Source organism: Phalaenopsis equestris, unplaced genomic scaffold, assembly GCF_001263595.1.
Source record: "Phalaenopsis equestris unplaced genomic scaffold, ASM126359v1 Scaffold000511, whole genome shotgun sequence".
NCBI lineage: Eukaryota > Viridiplantae > Streptophyta > Magnoliopsida > Asparagales > Orchidaceae > Phalaenopsis > Phalaenopsis equestris.
The window spans coordinates 3511394-3517995 of record NW_018164951.1 but is presented as its reverse complement, the minus strand read 5'-3'; the positions used below and the strand labels follow the sequence as shown (position 1 = coordinate 3517995).

At 29.2% G+C, this 6602-nt stretch overlaps 1 protein-coding gene across 1 annotated transcript in view; it reads left to right on the top strand.

The window, feature by feature from the left end:
• Positions 1–1456: 1456 nt before the first annotated feature.
• Positions 1457–6602, top strand: part of LOC110028355 (50S ribosomal protein L7/L12-like) — an 11066-nt gene continuing 5920 nt past the window's right edge. Inside the window, exon 1 of the mRNA XM_020730174.1 lies at positions 1457–1589. The gene's annotated coding sequence lies outside the window, so the exon portion shown is untranslated. The remainder of the gene's footprint in view (positions 1590–6602) is intronic.

Below are 6602 nucleotides of genomic sequence, written 5' to 3'. Positions count from 1 at the left end.
TATATATATATATATATTTCTAACACCCTCAACATGTCTAACCACTCAATCCCGTGCTGCAAGACATATGTACTCATGTGGGCTCGAACCCGTAACCCCAGGGGATTTACGACTGACAACACAACTGCCAACGAAAGAGTCAAACTGAGAGACACTTAAACACACACACAAACACACACACACAAAGATATATATCTCACTTTATAAAAGTTAAAATAATGATTTTTTGATGTGATATAAAGAATTTGGGTGGTATAAATATAAAAAGAAAAAAATTTGCATCTATTATTTTCTTAATTCGTTATGCCTAATTCTTAAAGTTATTGTAGGGGGTCTAGAAATTGAACTCTTTTCACATTAAATTAAAATTTATGCTTCATCACTTAATTCTTTTTTATTTCTCGAAGTATATTTTTAATTATTATAAAAACATTATTATAATGTCTAATATCCTACTTTTTAACATAAAGTATAATTTTTTTATTATATATAGAAAATATAAAGCATATTTTCTTATCAATATTTTTATACCATTTAAATAAAAAAAATTAGCTTCTATTATTAATGTTGTTAATTACATAAAAATTGAATATTTAATTAATTATCATTATGCCATATTTTTTGAAAAAAATATATCTTGAATATAAATAATGAAATTATTAAAATTACTTTGAGATGAATAAAATATATAAATATTTAATTAAACTTTATGATGCATACCATCAAACTAAACTTAATAATATTGGGATAACAAAAAATACTAGTTTGAGTGAGAATTTGAAAAATTGGATAAAAGGTGCAAGATTTATAAATAATAATATTTTGAGGGCTATATATATATGTAATTGACTCTGATGAATCTCACCCTAGCCAATAGTCATGCACCGAGAGGTGCAGAGACCTAGTAACCCGAATTTACTTCCTTTGTATTAATAAGATTTAATAAATCATGTAAATTCAAATTTAATAAATATTTGAAAGACTAAATCTTAAAAAATTATTTGGAAATGGATTTAATAAATCCAATTAAATTTTTATGAAATTATTTGAAAATTTATCTGATAAATTAAAAGTGTTATAATAAAAATCATAATTAAAAAGTAATTATTTGATTAAAGTAAAAAATTAATTATTTAATTTAATTTGATTTAATTTAAATTTTATTCAGGAGTATCGGATTAATAATTGAATATTCATTAAATTAATTAATTATTAAAAATTTATTAAATTAATTACTTATCAAATAGTTATTTAACATTAATCAACTGTTAAATTATTAATCATTAATTATATTAATTAGGAATGTAATTTGAAAATATATTTTTTTATTAATAACTTATAAATAATTACATATAAATTTATCCAATCATAATTAATTAAAAATTTTATAAATTAAAAATCGATTATTAATCTGTTAAATTAAAAAGAAAATCAAATTATGTAAAACTAAATTAAAAAACAACAATCCCATCTCCCATTCCCCTTCCTTCTCCCGGTTTCGCCCTAAGAAAACCTGCGCTTCTAAATCCCTTACCAGACAGCCCCTTCAAGGTTTCACTCTGCATCTCTATGGCGCTTGTTGGCTACAGGTAATATATCATCCTTATTCCTCGCTGTTCCAGTCCTGAATTAGGCGGATTTCTTGTAATTTCTTTTCTTTCTTGCTAGTAATGTTTGGATTTGCTTCTTGTCTGAGTTTACGATGTAAGATTATGTTAGCATTAAACGAATGTATGATGACGAAGAAACCTTACTTAGTTACAAACGTTGGCAGAATCTAGGGAGCCTAATTTTGATTAGCCAGTTGAAGTTTGGAATGGAATTAAGGTACATCTGTGTGAATAAAAAAGGTACTCATTGAATTTCGACTAAGCATTGAATGATTCCATGGAGTGGTTGGAAGTATTTCTAATTACTTGGATAGGAGCATTAAAATGAGTCTTGTGTAGAAGATACAAGTTAAGAATCAAGTAAGTTGTCTATGTGAAGTCAATAGTGGTGGTGTCGAGTAAAGTTTGAGAGAGTTTACTTTGAACTCCAAAATTTTGATTTCAAGCTAAATTATTTTCGGCTAAAGTTTATCGAAAGCTCTTTTGAGCCAATTTTTCTAAGTTGACTTCAATGTTGGAATAAGATATTTTGCTAAATTTACGTTAAATTTATGACTAAGTATGCATTCACATTTATATCGAGTTTAAAGCATGTTAACCTAAAACTATGCATTATTACAATCTTGATTGCCTTATCTACAAATTTACTTGCATTTATTGCAAGTTTTAAATATAAGAAAACATAAATTGAGATATTTTGTCTTAGTGAAACGAGGTGTAAGCCTCAAGGTGGAAATCGGATAGATAACAAATCATAAAATTTAATATAATTCATATTGTTTTGTTTATCATCATAAACCGTAAAATCATATAATAACAAAAAGAAAGTAAATCTGAATCTTGAATATCAATCTAATGTGAAAATGTGAAACTTATTAGGATCTGTTCAAGTCATATTCAAATCATAATCAAATATGGATCAAACATGGTTCCAATATGTTTGCACAAATGTTATAACTTTGCTTCAAACATGAAAGAGTGTTTGAATCTTATTCAAACTATGTTTGATCATGTTTTAAAAACATGCTTTGAAAACGGTGAAGTTATATGCATTTTAACACATTTTAACGTGCTTGTATCAACGCTAACATCTTTTTTTTAGCAGTATTAATTTTGAGTTTGTCACTATATTTTTTTGTCTTGAAAAACTCAGCTTCAATGAATTAAGTATTTGATATTTGTGGAGCATATTTAGGCATTATTGATATTTTTATTTTAAACTAATTTATAAAGCATCATAAGTTGTTCTGTCACACTAACGCACATGACACCTATAACATCCATCATTAGTTATTTAGCAGCCGGTGCTATCTCATCATTTAAGGAAGCAATTGTCGAGCATGTTATCTCGACCATATGCATACCTTTTAGATTGACATTACTATATATCACCCAAACTTTTATTAAATGCTATGGTCTGTCTATCAGCTTGCTGGTGATAAGTAGCTAAAAATTTGTGTTGTATTCCTATCAATTTTCAGAGGTTTTTCAAAGTAACTTATGAACATTGTATTATTGCAGATACAATAGTTTTAATTAGGCCATGCAATTTAACTAATTTCTTAGAACATAATTTGTTATATGAGTTGCATTGGCAGTTTTGTAACATGAAATGAAATGAATTACTGATGCTCATAAAACAAAGATAAAAGTCATGTTTCTCAAAAGTTCATGGTAATAATACTTTTGTTCTCTTTATGATTAATGGTAAGCCATATTTTTCTTTTGTTCTCTTGAATTTTAGTTTAATTAGTTCTAGATTCTTGTATCTTTCCAATTATCATTTCATGTTCATCCAGTACCATTTTAGCTTGTCTCGTTAATTTTAGTCTTGCAAATCTTACTTAATGCTACCTAGCATTATTCACCATTCAAATTCATTTCCCAGTAAAAAAAATATGAGCATTCAGTTTCCCATTAAATGTGGATGCCTCAATTTTAACCTTCTTAGTTATGTCTTTATCAACCCTAAAGTTGATTTTTGTGATTATTATAAGTTTCACCCTATGTTGTATATCTTGATTATATTTCTCAAGAAAAATTTCCTCTTGGCAATGTAAATAAACTTTTCATTAAAATTAGATTTTAACTTCTACTTTATGTGGATGGAATTGATTGTTTCCAACACATTAATTTGTTCTTTGTTTTTGTTTATATCCTCACTCCTTTTGCTTTGCTTGTTGAGTAATTCTACTGATTAGTTTTGCAAATTTCTCAAAACCCCATTCCAATTTTGATAGTGCGCCTTCACAACTAATTTGCATTTTGACATAGCTTTAGTTTCTTATATCAAATTTGATGCAAAGCATCTTAGAGTCTATTCTATTAAAGTTTTTGCAAAATTCTCAAAAGGTTGTTCCTTTGATCATCTGTTAACTGATCCAATCTTCCAAATGATCCTGATATATTGAGCCTCACTTATAATTTATTTTTTTGCACAACTTTAGGTTTTGATATCAAATTTGATGAATAACTCTTCTGGTGTTTGGTTTCTGATATGGATTTTTGATGGGATGTATAAAAAAATACGTATGAAATATCAAGTTCGCTGTTTACTTACCATCAATTTAAAATTTTGTTAAAAGATTAGTTGTTAAACTAAACAAATTGGTACAATTGGGAAACTAAAGTGAAATCCTCCTAAAAGGGGTCATGTGATCCAAGGATGAAAGAGCACTATTAGAAAAAGTTTTCCTCACAATATGAGAATAAGGTTATGAAGGGATTAGGAGATTATGTCTTTTGAAATTTTAATGGTCCAAATCCTTGATGTGATTGCTAACTATGTTGATTTTTATGTCGCACCATTAAGATTGAAAAGGATGTTGTCAGGAGTCCATAGATTGAATTAGATCGTGAATGATAAATTTTACAATGTATATTAAGTCCCCAAAAGTTTGGCTGTTGAATTAAATTCTGATTAAAACAGAATATGGATGGGTCTTTCTTTTTAAACATGTTTGTATAATCCTGTTGTTTATTTTTTTCTAATCTTCAATTTTAATATTTGCTTTTGAAATTATGTAGTCTGTCTTCTGACTTTAGGAGTTCTTATTTTACGGAGTTTGTTTATGAATTAGCTTTCTTTTATTGCAAGTCATATGAGGATGAATAAGATGTGTTTTTACAGTAATTCATATCATAATTTACTTATAAATAAGCTTGAGCTTTGCAATATTTAAATCCAAAAGCTCTACCTTATTCTTCCTCTCCTTCCTGATTTTTCCTACCTCCTGCTGGACCATTTTGTAGCTTAAATGATAAGGTTCTGTTGCTGTCACAACTTTCTATTGTACTACTGTTGGTTGGTCTTTGTTAGTTGACTATAACTTCTTGTTTGTTGTTATAAGAAGGAAACCTTTTGTGAACCACAAGGAGGAGGTTGTAATATGGGACGAAGAGTCATCCACAACTAGAAATAACAATCTAGATACCTTTGTTTTGATTAATAGATCTCGAGGATTCATCCAACAATAATTTCTATATCGTTTTCTATCTATTCTAGCCATTCATTGTGGGTTTACATAATAATGTTCAATTTCTAGGATGCAATATAGCTTTTAGTTGCAAATGGATTGTTAAACACAAAGAATGAACTTGAGCTGAACACAGTGCTAGATACAAAACATGATTGATTGCAATGAGTTGCAATTAGAAGGAAGGTGTGGGCTTAAATATATTTTCACATATTATTAAGCATAGCTTGATTTCTACTATAGTAGCAGTGGTTGCAATTTTGGACCTAGAGGTGGTACAATTAAGTATAGGAAGATTTACATCTATGCCACTCAATTCTTATGTATTTATATATCTAACACTTAAAACGTCAATGGTTACATGGATGCCACACTACATATGCATGAAAAGGAGTATTTCCCTTTTAAAACTTAAAATAATGGTATTTTTTTAAGGTGATGTGATATATTTGGGTCGTATGATTGTAAAAATCGAAGTATAGGTTTTTTAACAAGTAATACATAAGAATTGGGTGGTATGTTTCTAAAAGCCCCCTTCACTATAATGATGGATTTTCTTCATGGTGCTTTAGACGATCAGATTTTTTTGCAATTAACAAGTTCAAAGTTGCAGAATAGAAAGATTTTGTCTCCATCTCGAAAATATTATTATAAAAACCTGAAATTTTTGTGATCAAGAATGGGCTGAGGAGAAAAACCCATTTGGCATATGTGTGTATTCACAAACATCTTGTTGATGGATTGGAACAATAAGATAGATTAAATTTTTGTGAAGAGGCACATTGACCGTCAATTAAGGGTCTGTTTGGGGCAGCTGCAGCTTATCCAGCTTCTGCTGATAAGCAGCTTATCCTGATAATCTGCTGATGACCAGCTGATCCGGATAAGTTGTCTGGCTGTTTGGTTAACGCGTCTGGAAAACAGCTGATTGTGAAAAATTGACCCTTTTGCCCCTGGTCTGAATAAGCAGTTTAGCTGTTTGGTTTGTGCGTTTTGTAAACAGCTTATTTGTAAATTTTTTGAGTTGAATGAATAATCTGTGTAGCAGAATGTTATTTTCTCATATGTCTAGAAATGAAATTGCAAAAAAGTTTAATAATATTTATATAACTCAAAAAAGTTGTGATTACATCAAGAAAACATAGTGATATAAAGGAAAGTTCAATACATATTTATGAAACTCTAATATGGATTATAGAAAGACCCAAAAAAAAAAGAAATAACATGTTAAAATTACAAGAAAAAATATGACAATATTGAGTTTGACATGTAAAGTCACATCATGACGAATGTTGCCCGTTTCTGATACCTCTAATCCCCGAGCAAGCGTGTCTTAATGGGGTGCGGTATACACGGAAGAACTCGAACCATATGCGGTGGTCTCCTGTTGTGGTACTCTCGAACTCCTAGTACCTGTGTCCAATTGGGATATCGTAGAAACAGTTGTATTGTCCGTCCACCTGAAGAATTTACAGTCTTCAGGTCCTTGTCCCCACCGCGGGCACCTGTAAAATTG